The following is a 15,896-nucleotide window of genomic DNA, read 5'->3' on the forward strand; positions in this document are numbered from 1 at the left end:
ACGCCCCCTTCTACTCAGCCCACGTGGCTAAAGTAAACAGAAGGTGGGCCGGGGCGGGGAGAAACAGAACTCGGTCAATTTCCCGATTTGTCGGGTCTTTAAAAATACAGGCCCCTAAAGCACTAAGGGCATGCCCTCGGTGAACCTGAGGAGCGCTTCTGCTGAATGAGATTAAAGCGACAGAAAGGGGAGAAAAGAGCGCCGGCAAGGGGATCTAAAGGGAGATAGAGACGCGGGCCTCTGAGGGTAAGGTGGGCGCAAGCGGGTGTGTGGTGCGGGGAGAGGTACCAGTGGGTGGAGGCGGGGGCCAGTGCGAGGGCACGTGCGGATACACTCTCGAGGAGGTGGGTGCGCGCAGGGGCGTGTGCGCGGGACCTCGAAGTGGTGGTGGAGTGCAGACTAACAAAAAGTTTCAAAGGGAAATCTTGGATGTCACGTCCTTGTCCAGGCACCCATGCCATCCCATCCTCCCACCTCGCCCCGACCTTCGCGCCTGCACTGCGTCTTCTCCCGGGGGTGGAGACCCGCCGAGGTCCCCGGGGTCCCCGAGGGCTGCACCCTTCCCCGCGCTCGCCAGCCCTGGCCCCCGCCCCGCGCTCATCCGGACGCACCACTCCCTCCGCGCCACTGCACGGCGTGAGGGCAGCCCAGGTCTCCACTGCGCGCCCGGCTGTACGGCCCCAGGTGCCGCCGGTCTTTGTGCTGGACGCCCGGTGCGGGGGGCTAATTCCCCGGGAGCCAGGGCTGAGGGCCCCAGGGCGGCGGCGCAGGCCGGGGCGGAGCGGGAGGAGGCCGGGGCGGAGCGGGAGGAGGCCCGGGCGGAGGAGGAGAGCCGGCGGTAGCGGCAGTGGCAGCGGCGAGAGCTCGGGCGGCCGCCGCCGCCTCCTCGCGAGCGCCGCGCGCCCAGGCCCCGCTCGCATGCGAGTCACGTCCGCCCCCTCGGCGCGGCCGCCCCGAGACGCCGGCCCCGCTGAGTGATGAGAACAGACGTCAAACTGCCTTATGAATATTGATGCGGAGGCTAGGCTGCTTTCGTAGAGAAGCAGAAGGAAGCAAGATGGCTGCCCTTTAGGATTTGTTAGAAAGGAGACCCGACTGCAACTGCTGGATTGCTGCAAGGCTGAGGGACGAGAACGAGGTCAGAGCGCTTCTCTTATGCCGCGAAACTCTCCCTTTCCTCTCCCCTTCGCTTTTTCTCGGGCTTCCAGGGACTGGGGAGCAAACCCTGTAGTGTCACCCACAAATACCAAGAGGGAAGAGGGAAGCTTCACAAATTACTGGAGCCTCTTCAACATGGCTGACAAATATAGTTTTAATTCCCTATACCCCTTTTAAACCTGTAGTTCTATGTGCTCTTCTCTCCTCCTAATGCTCGTCCCTTCCTTACCCAGAAAACTTACCTTTGTGCCTCCGACGAGCCGGTTTCCCGGCCTTTTAATCCGCAGAAAAGTGATTTTTAAATTTGCTTTCCTTTCTAAAATAGTTCAGCTTTGGGGGGCACTACTTTTCCCTTTAATCCTCTGCCCCTGTTTCTCTCGTGTGAGTGAAACGACTCTCCCGTTTATCCTGAACAACCTCAGAGAGAACACTGATACGGTGTTTTTCTACCCTTTTATCAGCTGTAGGGTCTGGGTCTGGGTTGGTGTCTGCCTCCTCCTACCTCCTTATCCCCCTTTAGGGGGCTGCACGAAGTGAATGTCACAGGGAGTGGAATTGGAGTACACTGAGTGGGGTTTTGTGTGTGTGTGTGTGTGTGTGTTTTTTTCTTAAGTCCGCGCGTTTTGTTAGCGGCGCTGAGTGAAAGAGGAAAGAATAGTTTCTCCGGTTCCCCAAACAAGACCAGAACTCACTTTTCTCAAGGTACATAAGTCTGCGCTGGGCTGAGGCTTCCAGCCTGGGGAATGTATGTAAGAGAATTTATGGACAAATCTGTGTCCCGGCTTTGTGCTTCTCCCGAATCAGCTTCATTTGGTTCCTTGGTAAGTGACAGGCAGACACAAAGGCAGGCGCAGGCCCGGGGAGGGGGCGGGAGGGGGTGGGGAGCGCAGCGTTGAGAGTTGCAAGACTGCAAGGTCAGGGGCGCCGAAAGAAATGAACCAGTCCCAGCAAAGAAGTGAAGAGCAGATTTGTAACAGTCCCATCCAAATTTTTCTTTTGGCCTCTCTCTTTGGTCTTTCATCTCTCTGCCTTTCTCTCTGTGTCCCCTCTCTACTCTTTTCTTCTCTCTCATACACACACACACACACACACGCACGCACACACTCCACGCATCTTGCTGAATCTTTTCACTGGGACTGCTTGTCTAGTTTTATTAAGCTAACAGGGTTTCTATGGAGAGTTTTCTACCTATGACATAATAAAGTGTGGCCTAGATAGACTCCTGGAAAGGCCGAAAATGAAATATCAGTGTTACTTGCTGGTTATTCCCCTCATGATATACTTTTAATTACATTGAGTGAGTTCTCCCTTCTTCATCTAATGTTTGGGAATTGAGAAAAGGCTTATTTTCCAGGGGTAAAATTTAGTGAAATATTTATATAGTTTACCTGTTTAGGGAGTGGAATACATTCATGAATTTAATATCTCAAATCACACATTGTGCTTTTTCGCCTTCAATCAGGGATTATAATGGGAAACCCACATTCAAAGATATTCATCAACAAATGATCCAACATAGAAATAAGATTGTATCTTAAAGGAAGTTGGGATTCACAGAGAAAAGACATTGGTTTGGTTTGGTGTAAGACTGGTGGTATTGTTGCCTGGCTAATGAAATCATTACATTTGCATTTTAATGGAAAGTTGAAATACTAAGGGGAGTTATGTTCTTTTACATGTTTGTGTATGTGCTTAATAATGTTTGGAATAGAATATAAATTTAAACACAATAAATATTGATTTTTTAAATGTTAAGCAGAGAACTGTTACTGAAGGGTTGGAAAATCAAACTGAAGTTTAGAAGACAATTAATAGGATTTAAAAAAGGATAGAAGGAAAAACACAATAACAGACATTTCTCCATAAATCGAATTTGCAAAACTATTTGTCCTTGATAGTTCACTTTGTAATTTTCTGTTATGATCTTTGTTAATTTCATGTAGCTAAGTTTGCTTTAATCATTGATACGCGGGGTTCTTACATGATTACAAGGGAGAAGCATTACTTATCTCTGTGGAATAGAAACGGTTCGTTGGTTAGTTCTTATTTGTCAAAAAAAAAAGAAACACTTAGGATTTTACTATTAATGCTGTTCATGGTAAACTATCGAGAAAACTATGGTTAATTATTCCAGCAATTCCGAATTGAAAACAATTCCTTTTGCTAACAAACTAGTATTTACTTTTTGGGGACAACTTTTCAAATGTGGTATATACTGTCTTCAGGCTATTCAACTAATAATAGATGCAACATTTTCCACTCAATAAATAAGAATAACTACATTGGTTAATAATTTTGAATATGAAGGCTTGTTTTTTCCTGTCATCAAATTTAGATTCTTGTTATTTTGTGCATCCTACTTTTATGCTGAAAATAGCTGCTAATTAATACTGTATAAAGTATTTCAGTGATTATAAGGAAGAGATGTGTGTGTTAGTCACCCTTCTGAATAAAAGTAACATCCTTTGTTGGAAAAGAGAAATTATTTTAATAAGTATGAGATAGTTTACAATAAAAATCATAACCTCAGTTCTTTCTTATATGTGATCGTACTACCTAGGTGCTCCAAAAATTCCATAGGACTGTCTTGGGTTATTGAATTTTAGGAGCATGATAATGGACAATAACAAGATAGATAGCTTTTCTTAACTATGACATTGTTTTGCTTATTTTCTTATTGAACTAATCATTAATGAGAAATTGACTTGCAGTGAGAGAAGTCCCTTGCTTTGTTTAAATTGTCATATTTGCCAAACTCTTCTTAAAGCTTTAATTAGGTCTGATGTGCCAGTTTATGCCAGAAGCCAGAGGAATTGATATGATTTCGAGGCAGTGGCACATGGTCCTACTAGACATTGGCAAGTGAACATCACTTCCAGAACAAGTGAAGTGCACCTGCCAAGGAGTTGTTATGAAAGAATTCCAAAGTCCTTACTGGGCACTGGTCTTGTATTAGGTAACAAAAACCAGAGTTAATGTTTTAGTTTCACTTGTTGAAGTTAAAAGTTCCCTATCAATTCTTCTAAGACTCCACCCCCAAATAACATTGTAAGTCAAATGTCACTATTGAAATGTATTTCCTTATTTGCTGACCTCATTAAGAAGCCCTTCTTGTGATTCATAGGCACACCTCACAGAAACTCTTATTTTCCATCCTGCCCAAAGTCTGAGTAGGTCAATTCTTATGAATTCTTATGAAATTACCTTGAAATAAAATACCTTCAAAAGTTATGGATGCTTGATATTGTATGTCAGTATTTTAGAATATCTAATATTTAGAAAATATTAGATCTACATTTTGTGCTTTAATTGCTTCTAATGCAAATTTTTTTTGTTATTAATAGAATTTCATAGTCGTATCTGGGAATTTCAAATTGCTGGAAAGAGTCATCTTTGTTTTATAATAATCATATAGACTGTTTTAATGTAATTGTTTCCTACCTTGGGAACAGGCTAAAACTTTGGACCAGCTGTCAGTATTTGTTCATCAGAATAACACTTTGTCAATGATTATTCTACCATTGCACAGTAGTTCTTAAGGATAGTAATGGTACCAAAGCCAGCAGCAATAGAGTATCTCCCAAGCCAGCTTTACAATTGGAGCCTTAACTGTGGGAAAGACCAGTTGCCAAGTAGAGCTGGTGGTTATCTGGGAAACTGTGCTGAAGAACACAACCACAAATGATTTTGCCAAATATACAGTATTTACTTGGTCTAGATCTCCAATTTCTATTTCGACTCACTGCCAAAACTGAGTGAATACTGCGACATTATTGAAGGAGGTTATGCAGTACATCTGTTGGTTTGGTGTATAGTAGGAGAGAAGGGTTCCAGGAGGGAAAGGGGAAAGTGAGAGCATGTTAATCACTGTGACTGCAATCCAAAAAGAATTATGTATATCTGCTTATTTCCAGCATTATTTTTGTCCTATATTGTACATTGCAGAGACTTGCTGACTTAAAATAGATATATAATCTTTTTCTCAATAGAATAGATATTTGGTTATCCATTCCAAATAACAAATTTTGGATGGGCGTGGTGTCTCATGCCTGTAATCCTAGCACTTTAGGAGGCCAAGGTGGGAGATCACTTGAGGCCAGGAGTTTGAGACCAGCCTGGGCAACACAGCCAGGCGCCAGTCTCTACAAAACATTTAAAAAAGTAATGGGGCATGGTGGTACATTCCTGTAGTCCCAGCTACTCAGGAGGCTGAGGTAGGAGGATGGCTTGAGCTCAAGCGTTCTAAGTTACAGTGAGCTACGATCACACCACTGCACTCCAACCCAGGCAACAGAGAGAGACCATATCCCAAACAGTAACAATAACAGCAAAACCAAACAAACAAAAAAGCACATTCTATCAGCTTTGATTTATGTTTTCTTCATTTGTAATGACATGTAGTTAAATGTGTCATGCTTCAAAAAGAAGGAACAGATAGTAGGTGGATTTTCAATATAATATATATTACATATATTATATATTTTCAATATATAATATATGTAAAAATAAATTTAGTGATAATATCATCCTACCTGCAGTTTTGAGAATTCAGAACTCAGGCTGGGTGTGGTGACTCACTTTGGGAGGTGAAGGCAGGAGGATCACTTGAGGCCAGGAGTTCTAGACCAGCCTGGACAACATAGTGAGATAGCTGTCTCTATTCAATAAAAAATAAAAATAAAAATAAATTAAGAACTCAATGCTTTATACTCACTGAAAGTTGTTCCTCTAAACTGACTTGAAATCATGTTCCAAATAAACTGAGAATTAAAGTAAGAGACGAGGCCAGGTGCAGTGACTCATGCCTATAATCCCAGCACTTTGGGAGGCCAAGGCAGGTGGATGACTTGAGGTCAGGAGTTTGAGACCAGCCTGGCCAACATGGCAAAACCCCATCTCTACTAAAAATACAAAATTAGCTGGGCACGGTAGTGCACACCAGTAATCCCACCTACTCGAGAGGCTGAAGCCCGAGAATCACTTGAGCCTGGGCGTGGTGGCTCATGCCTGTAATCCAAGCACTTTGGGAGGCCGGGGCAGGTGGATCACCTGAAGTCAGGAATTCGAGACCAGTCTTGCCAACATGGTGAAACCCCATCTCCACTAAACATACAAAATTAGCCCGGTGTGGTGGCACATGCCTGTAGTCTCAGCTATTCTGGAGGCTGAGACAGCAGAATCACTTGAACCCTCCAGGAGGCAGAGGCTGCAGTGAGCTGAGATGGCTCTGCTGTACCCCAGCTTGGGTGAGACAGAGCGACTCTGTCTCAAAAAAAAAAAAAGTAATAAATAGGAGAAGAATAAATTGGGATGAAGTGTTTTTGAAGGACAGTCTAGGATATAAAATGAACTGGTTGTTTGACTAAAAGTACTACAAATATCTCTTTCAAATTGCATTGCTTTTTTGTCTGTTGGAAGGTAGGCACTGATTTCTATGTCTTTCTATTCTCTAATAGAACCTACTATTGACCTCTCAGTCAATATTTAATGGATAATATAGAACTAGTGAAAAACCATACAATTTAACTAGAAAAAAAAGTATAATCTATTTTCTTTTCCTCCCCCCCCCCCCCCCCCCCCGAGATAGTATCTTGCTCTGTCACCTAGGCTGGAGTGCAGTGGCGTGATCTTGGCTCACTGCAACCTCTGCCTTGCAGGTTCAAGTGATTCTCCTGTTGCAGCCTCCAGAGTAGCTGGGATTAAGAACGTGCCCCACAAAACTTGGCTAATTTTTCTATTGTTATTAGAGAAAGGGTTTCACCATGTTGGCCAGGCTGGTCTCGTACTCCTGTTCGCAAGTGATCTGCCTTCCCCGGTCTCCCAAAGTGCTGGGATTACAGGCATGAGCCACCGTGCCTGGTCTAATCTATTTTCAATGTATAAGAGAAAAATAGTGTTAGGTGTCTTGGTTATGGTGATGATGGTAGGAGTAATGGTGTGTTTTCCTTACATTTAATTTCTATAGGCTATGGCAGTTCCCCTATAAAAGCCACCCATTTTAAGCGCAAAAGTGAATAGTTTTTAGTAAACTTATATGAGATCATATATTTTTAATAAAAAGATTTATTGAGATAATTATAGATTCATATGCCATTGTATGAAATAATACAGAGAGATTCCACATACACTTGCTCAGTCTCCCCCAGTGGCAACATTTTGCAAAACTATAATATATCGCAACCATGATACTGACATTGATATGGCCTACTAATCTTATTCACATGTTCTCAGTTTAACTTGTACTTATTTTGTGTGTTTTGTTTTATACCCTTTAATCACATGATCACATATTTTTAAGCCTTTTTTTTTCTCAAAACAAAGAAGTTTAGCACAAAGGTTTAACAGCTTATCAATCATGTGATTGTGCTATTATGCCATATTAAAATGTGTGTCAGAATATAAGTTTGTTTTCTTAGAAGTCCTTTTTTTGATAGAATGGCCTTTATGTTAAAAATATTTTAAGTTGCCCTGTGACAGAGTAAGTTGATGTCATTTAATTCTCATCACAACCCTAGAGATAGGTATTATTCTTATCCCTGTTTATGAATAAGGAAACTGAAGCCCAGTGAGGTTAAATAACTTCCTTAAGTTCATACAGCCGATATATGGCTTAGGCTTAGCCAGCATTTGAGTTAAGCAGTCCGTCTCTAGTGCCGAATCTTTTAATCACTATATTATACTTCCTCATTATCATTGATAGTTGTAAAAGTGTATAATGTGGACTATGTAGAGCAAGTCATAAAAGGAGATTTAAAATGCATACAGTTGTTCACATGAAAACTTGTAGCCAAATGTTCATTACAGCATTATTAATAATGGTAAAAAATGGAAACTACCCAAATGTCTATCAGGTCATGAGTGAATAAACAAATTGTGGTATATCCATACAGTGAAATATTATTAAGCAATATAAAGGAATGGATTATTGATAAATGCTGTGACACAGGTGAATCTGAGAGGCATAACAAAGGCCCCATATGATATGCTTTCAATTTTAAGTAACGTTCAGAATAGGCAAATCTAAGGAGACAGAAAGTTAGCTAGTTATTACTAGGGGCTAGGGGTGGGAGGGAGGTGACTGCTGATAAGTATGAGATTTCTTTTGGGGATGATGAAATGTTCTATAATTAGATAGTAATGATTGCCCAACTCTTTGAATATGCTAAAACCCACTGTATTACATGCTTTAAAAGGATGAATTTATTGTATGTGAATTATATTTCAAAAAGCTGTTTTTATAAAAATGAATATAGTTGAGTTATTTGGTTTATGTTATGTCAGAAAATGTCTTACATCTCATTCAAAAGAAATGCAGGAACTGTTTGGATTGAATGAGGCTAAGCGTTATCTTTCTAGGAAGATGGCATTAAGGAGTTTTATTATGCCTGTAATCCTGGCACTTTGGGAGGCCAAGGCAGGAGGCCAGGAATTTGTGATTAGTCTGGACAACCTCCTCTTATAGATGAGAAAGATACTTAATCACTCAAAAGTTGGCATTGTGTTTTGTGATAACAATCGTCTTTAGAGCTTATATGGGAAGATTCAATAGATAGTGATAGGTTATATGACTTGGTAAACAGGGCTTAATGTGTAGGTGCAAGAAACTTTTTCAGATGTCTTTAGTTACCTAGCCATTCAGTTCAGGGGATGTAACCCAAGTGTTAAAAGGAATGTGACTGGGCGCGGTGGCTCACACCTGTAATCCCAGCACTTTGCCAGCCCAAAGTGGGTGGGTCTCTTGAGCTCAGGAGTTGGAGACAAGCCTGGGCAACATGGCAAAACCCCATCTCTACAAAAAATGCAAAAGTTAGCTGGGTGTGGTGGCACATCCCTGTAGTTCTAGGTACTTACGGGGCTGAGGCGGGAGGATGGCTGGAGCCTGGGAAGTTGAGGCTGCAGTGAGTTATGTTGGTGCCCCCACACTTCAGCCTGGGTGACAAAATAAGACCCTCTCTCTAAAAAAAAAAAAAAAAAAAAAAAAGGAATATCTATAAAAATTGCTGTTCTTGTTTGAATTGCTACAAAGTGCAGTTTAATCTAGAAATAATAACAAATTACTAGATTTGGGGGGTTATTAATGTCTTATCTATGCGAAAACAGAAGGGCAATGCAAGGCAGAGAATAAACTTCAAAACTTTGAGTTTGTTAACTGTTTATATCTCCACTTGTCGTGTTTCAGATCTTAAAATTAAGATGGCAAAGTATCTCATAGGGTTTAAGCAAGTGACTCTTTTTCTGTTAACTGATATTGTGACATGTTGAAGATGTAAAATAAGGTTGAAAAGGGAATTGCTCTGCAGCAGTCTTCATAATGCCAGGACAAAGTGAGAAACGGTTAGGGCCCGAATAATGATGGCTCTCCATCTTTGCTACGCGTGGCCGCAAGTATTTACAAATACCAGCAGAACTTCTACAAACCACTTAATGGTAAAATGAGTGCAGATTTTTAGCACTAGTCCCTATGGAACTATGACTTGTAGTTTTGGACACACAGGGTGAATTACTTGGGGTTGATTGTATTTGAATTTCTAACCTTATGTAATTCTAGATACCAGACATTCTTGTTTTGCAATGCATCTCTCCCTTCTTATTCTCATGAGAACGTTGGGTTGCAGCCAGTTGGATCCCATACCTTGGGACCATGACTGATAACCAGAATGGAGAAAATTCACTGATCTGGAAACGTTGAGCTTTAGGCTAAGGTTCAGAGACATATTTAAGATAAACATGTGATTGTACCCAATAAGGAAGTATATTGTCTTTATGTAATTGTTATGATCACTTTTTCAATGAGTAACTATAGAATTTTGCTTTTTAAGAGTATGATCATAGCATCTATTTGTAGATTTGTTGAATATGTGTGGCAAGCCCAAGATAGATGCTCATTTTAGACCCCTCAAGAAGTTGGTGTAGTGATGGTTATGGAAAGCAGTAAAATATAATTTAGGTTCTGTTCTCCTTACTGGAGAAATGAGTAGCTTACTTATCTTCACCCTCTCTTGTTTCTCTTAAAACTTTGTGAACCACCTCAGCTGACTATAAATTTTTGTACTAGTATCTCCATAATTCTAAAAAAGTTGTTCACAAGTTTGAGTGTAGTACTTCATCTTTGCTTTTTAATGCACTTCCAAAAAATGTAAATCTGTTCTCACATATTAGGAATATTTTGATTTGTTGCTAATTTTTAGCTTTGTTTTTTATAAGTAATTTATACGGAAGATACACTATATTCAAAAGAAGAAAAATGGGCTGTGAATTTTTGCTGATGTACTACTCTCTTCAAAGGGAATTGCCTATGTTCAGGCATAGAAATGCAGGCAGTCTGACATTTAGGTATGCCATAGAGAGTATTGATATTTTTAATTTGCTACTTTTAACATTTTGAGATTTGTCACAGTTTGTTCTGTGGGTGGGTAAAAGTAATGGTAATTTTAATTACAGTTGTCGTGCCTCATTAGCCATTGCTAAAACCTGCCTTACCAAATCACTTATTTTCTTGATGCAGTGTTAAATCTAGCTTCTATGTCCACATTATACATTAATGAGAACATTCATCCATCTCTCAAATGAGTTATTATTATAGTAGTTTCTCCTGAAATAGATAATGCATTTAAAAAAAAAAAAAAAGAAAGAAAGCTTCAATAGGGATAATGAAAGCCAGATAACATAGCATGGTATCTGAGTTATTCCTCCTGTTTTTCTTACCTGGCTGCACTAAGAAGGGCACTCATTAAAAATTACCATAATTATTAGTTGTGCTGCCTCTGAAGTAGAGCACCAGAATTTGAGAGTAATACAGTGATACTACACCCAGATTCTATCCGTAATAAACTGTCCTCGTCTTATTAATTTTTTTAACCTGTTTGTTCTTTTAGCAATTTTCCTGCTTTTGTTTGAAGTCTCTTGCTTTGAAGTTATAGAATTTTTATATTTTCCATTGACTGTAAAGTTATCTCAGCTCTTTTATAACTTTTCATGATATTTGCATTAAAAGAATCACTTTTAGCAGCCTGTAATTAGTTCAGATGATTATTAGCTTTTTGTTTGTTCTACTGTGTACTCTACTATATACATTGTAACAGAAGAAGAAACCATTTCTACAAATCCAGTATCTGATAGTTCATCAAATCAGAGTGAACATCTTAAAACGTGAATTGAGTTATTAAAATATTAATTCATTTACATTCCTATTTTAATATACCAAATGTAACTGATGAAAAGAAGAATACCATAAGTGGGTAGCTTTCAAAAATGAAGGAAGAAAAAATCTCACAACTAAAGATTCTTACCACATAAATTATTTATTTTAGTAAATAATTATTTTAGTACAAACAGATACATTGTAGCAGGAAAAAACATACTTTAAACTTTGTCTTGTCAATTTTATCTTTCTTCCAATTTAGCCACTGAAATGTTTTTTTCTCCAGTGAAGTTATATTATCTACCTAAGTTGAATGTAAAACAAGGTTGTACTTTACTTTTGGAGTTATCTCCCACATTACAGCTTGTGGAAAAACACTGGCAGAAAGCAAATCTAATAGATATTTTGCTTTTGGCTCACTTTATTAATGGCTAAGATTTAATTATGTATTTCTACTGAAAAGCAAACTTGAAAAAGACATTTGGTTAGTAACTGTGGGAACTAAAAATTTCTATGTTTTTTTTTATTTTATATTTTTTGGTAGAGTCTCACTCTCTTGCCCAGGCTGGAGTGCAGTGGCGTGATCCTGGCTCACTGCAGCCGCCTCCTCCTGGGTTCAAGCAATTCTCCTGTCTCAGCCTCCCGAGTAGCTAGGATTATAGGATTAAGCCACCATGCCTGGCTAATTTTTGCGTTTTTAGTAGAAACAGGGTTTTGCCATGTTGACTAGGCTGGTCTTGAACTCCTGACCTCTAGTGATCCACCCACTTCCACTTCCTAAAGTGCTGAGATTACAGGCATGAGCCACCACTCCAATACCAACTTATTTACTGTTACAACTTATTTACTTTGAAACAACTTATTTACTGTTAAAAATGTGGTTCTTGTTTCAAATAAGAAATTTTGTGGACACCAACCAATTTTTTAAACATATATTGTAATTTTAAAACATTTTCATCAACATGTTTTTCAAGAGCATGGTAAATCTAGGGTATGGCATTTTAAAGTGACTTTAAAGACAATTCTTGGGTTTTGTTGAAGTCAGAATATTTTAAAAAATACATTGAATTTAATTTACTACTGACAGTTTTTCTTCATTTAATTTTTTTTTTTTTTGCATTGTTATAATTAGTCATGCCTTAATCCTCAGGGTTTTTGGGAAACTCTTTATATTTAGGATTTAAAAACTTAGTTGTTGACATGGAAATTTTTCTCTAGTATTGATAAGAATTCAAGTGTTTAAGGAATGGAGTTTACTTGTTTTCTGTTCACAAACCCACTGTAAAAGTTATAATAAATGTAGATGAAGGTGAAATCTGAGATCGGAAGAGAGGTAAAATACTATTTTTTTTTTTCTTCACCCATGGAAAGCCATTGAATGCTGAATGGGTCATGTTATAATTTAATTGGGTGTAAATTATAACTTTGTAAGTCATTTGCCTACTTAGTGTATATCTCTGGTTTTTATGTAATCCATCTCTCATATCCCAGTTTACACTAAAGTAAATGAGCGAGCAAGAATAAGTCTTGCAAATAGAGGAAGTAGAAAGTGCATTCAGAATGGATTGCTGAAATTATAAAACTGATCCTAAATTGAATTAGGTAGAGCAGTTAATTTAGATTACAAGAAATGCAACAGGAAAAAAAAATTCCAGTTCTTCCTCTTTTTTTGGAAAGAAAGAAAGAAAGGAAGGAAGAAAGAAAAGAAAAGAAAAATCACTCTTAGAGATAATTCCTTGACATCTGTATGATCATTTTTAGGGCCAAAAAATAGTAGGTTTCTCTTTGGAAATTGTAGAAGCTTTCTCTCCTTCCAGTTACACGCGGTCACATCAACATTTGACACGTGGGTACCGTGCACGTGGCAGCACTATTTACAAACACTATCCTAGGATTCCAGAGACTCTTATGTAACAGTGGAGAGAGTAAGCTTTGAGTGTCTGTGGGCGGAGGAATCAACACAGTTTAATCCATGGTCAGCGAGCCCTTGTCTGGCTCCGATAGGGTCATGAACCAAAGATCAAGGTGTTTGGGTCAGGATCTTCCCTAACGCACGGTTTTCCTACAAAAGCCTCAAAAGCTGTGCCTAAATACAAGATTAATCTTTTTTATTTTTATTTATTTATTTATTTTTATTTTTTTGAGACGGAGTTTCGCTCTCGTTGCCAAGGCTGGAGTGCAATGGCGCCGCGATCTCGGCTCACTGCGACTCCGCCTCACCGGTTTAAGCGATTCTCCTGCCTCTGCCACCCAAGTAGCTGGGATTATAGGCATGCCCCACCACGCCTAGCTAATTTTGTGTTTTTAGTAGAGAGGGGGGTTTCTCCATGTTGGTCAGCCTGGTGGTGAACTCCCGACTTCAGGTGATCCACCCGCCTCGCCCCGCAAAGTGCTGGGATTACAGGCGTGAGCCACCGCACCCGGCTAAGATTAATCTTCTTATGCCCTGCAGCAAACAGAACTAGTTATGCCAAACCATTTTTGTGATGTGGGGAAACGTGAGCAGATGATGCTTTGGATCTGATTATAATTCACAGTACCCTTGTAATTTCCGTGAGGTTTGCATACCTGCCTCCCAGCCTCACAAAATGCCTTTAAAAAATTACATCTTGGTCGGGCACTGTGGCTCACGCCTGTAATCTCGGCATTTTGGGAGGCCGAGGCGGGCGGATCATGAGGTCAAGAGATCAAGACGATCCCGGCCAACACGGTGAAACCCCGTCTCTACTAAAAATACAAAAATTAGCCGGGCGTGGCGGCAGAAGCCTGTAATCCCAGCTACTCGGGAGACTGAGGCAGGAGAATCGCTTGAACCGGGAGGCGGAGGTTGCAGTGAGCCGAGATCGCGCCACTGCACTCCAGCTTGGGCGACAGAGCATGACTCCGTCTCAAAAAAAAAAAAAAGTTGATATTTGTAAGCATCTTAAAAAGCAAGAAAATTCATGAATGACTTCCCAAACTAAACAGTCGGAACAGAAAACACTCAAGAAAACTCTTGGTTAATCATGCTCCTTAGTATACTATTATACCTGTCTCTCCCCTTTCCGCATCCTCGGTAAATTCTCTCAACCCTCCTTCATTTTTAATTTCATATCAAGACCTAGAGCTAAAACAACGACAACAAAGCCTTAAGTCTCTATATTTAGGGAATGTGTCTTCTATCCCAAATTGATTTTTAGAGCTTTTCATTTATTTTTATCAATACAAAGCAAGTTGAAATAAAAAAAAATAAGGCATCAAGAATTTAAATATCTAACCATGGTGTATGTGTATTGGTGTTATTCTTTAGCTGTAAGCAGACTGGTTTGAATATTTAAAGTATGAACAGAATTTGAGTTCTTTTTGTATTGCATCTAAGGATCATTTGAGATGGATGTCATCATTGATCATCCAAAATAGAAGGCTTCTTGCCTAACAAAGAATTGAAATTAGATCATGAAAGATGAAATTTATAGTTAATTGAAAAGTTAGCTCATTTGACTGCTTCTTTCATAGAATTTTTGTAATTACACTACCTTTCTAAAGATAGGAAAAATCAGTCTTTGAAATGTGATACTATAAATGACATATTTTTTAAAAATAAAGGATTTTTTCCCAAGAGCTAAACCAATCACCAAATCTGTTTTTTTTAATTATTTTTATTTTTATTTATTTATTTATTTAGACAGAATCTGCCTCTGTCGCCCTGGCTGGAGTGAAGCAGAGCGATCTCAGCTCACTGCAACCTTCACCTCCTGGGTTCCAGCAATTCTCTGCCTCAGGCTCCCGGGTAGCTGGGGTTACAGGCACTTGCCATGACACCCGGCTAATTTTTGTATTTTTAGTAGAGACGGGGTTTCACCATCTTGGCCAGGCTGGTTTTGAACGCCTGACCTCGTGATCCAGTCGCCTCAGCCTCCCAAAGTGCTGGGATTACAGGTGTTTTTCTTTAAGTAATATTTGGTATAAGAGAACTTTATATTTGACATAATTTAAATATTATCTGACCAAATCTTTTACATATAGAAACTCAGGTTTTAACCATTTAACATCTAAAGCTGTCCTCATTTAGAAGAAATTACCAAAAGAGTGACTCATTTAACAATGAACTCTAAGGATAGATATTTTTTCATTCTGTTGCAGAACAAAAACAGCCTTCTGGGTATGAAAAGATATTACTACTTTAGTGTTTATCACTTACAATTTATTATTGTACATTTCCGATACATTGAATTAAGATATGGTGAGAGTAGGTTGTAGATTTTTAAAAGTTCTTATTTGTTTGATTTATCAACTTGCTTTTTTAGTGCCAGACTAGAAATGATGTATTTCTCTCAATTATCCTCGGCCTAAATAGTAAAAGCTTGGGTGAAATTACTTATGGGTGTACTTTTCCTGCACAGGGCAGAGCCGTGACTGAACACTCTTAAGCATTAACAAAAATCATCTTATCTTATATTAGAACATTAATATTTTCCTTCTTTCTCAAACCTCCATTTCACAGTAAATCATATATGGATATAAGCTGCAAGTGCTCAGAATTTGATTAAGGCTATAAGTTAATGAATTTCTGCTAAAAGGATTTAAATATAACTTTCATTTGACTGTACTTTAGTTT

At 39.3% G+C, this 15,896-nt stretch overlaps 1 protein-coding gene across 1 annotated transcript in view; it reads left to right on the top strand.

Annotated features, from left to right (window-relative positions):
• The first annotated feature begins 433 nt into the window (after nt 1-433).
• The window catches only part of TET2 (tet methylcytosine dioxygenase 2), a 137,133-nt gene continuing 121,670 nt past the window's right edge, over nt 434-15,896 (top strand). Inside the window, exon 1 of the mRNA XM_007999436.3 lies at nt 434-1,138. The gene's annotated coding sequence lies outside the window, so the exon portion shown is untranslated. The remainder of the gene's footprint in view (nt 1,139-15,896) is intronic.

Source organism: Chlorocebus sabaeus, chromosome 7 (assembly GCF_047675955.1).
Source record: "Chlorocebus sabaeus isolate Y175 chromosome 7, mChlSab1.0.hap1, whole genome shotgun sequence".
Taxonomy (NCBI): domain Eukaryota; kingdom Metazoa; phylum Chordata; class Mammalia; order Primates; family Cercopithecidae; genus Chlorocebus; species Chlorocebus sabaeus.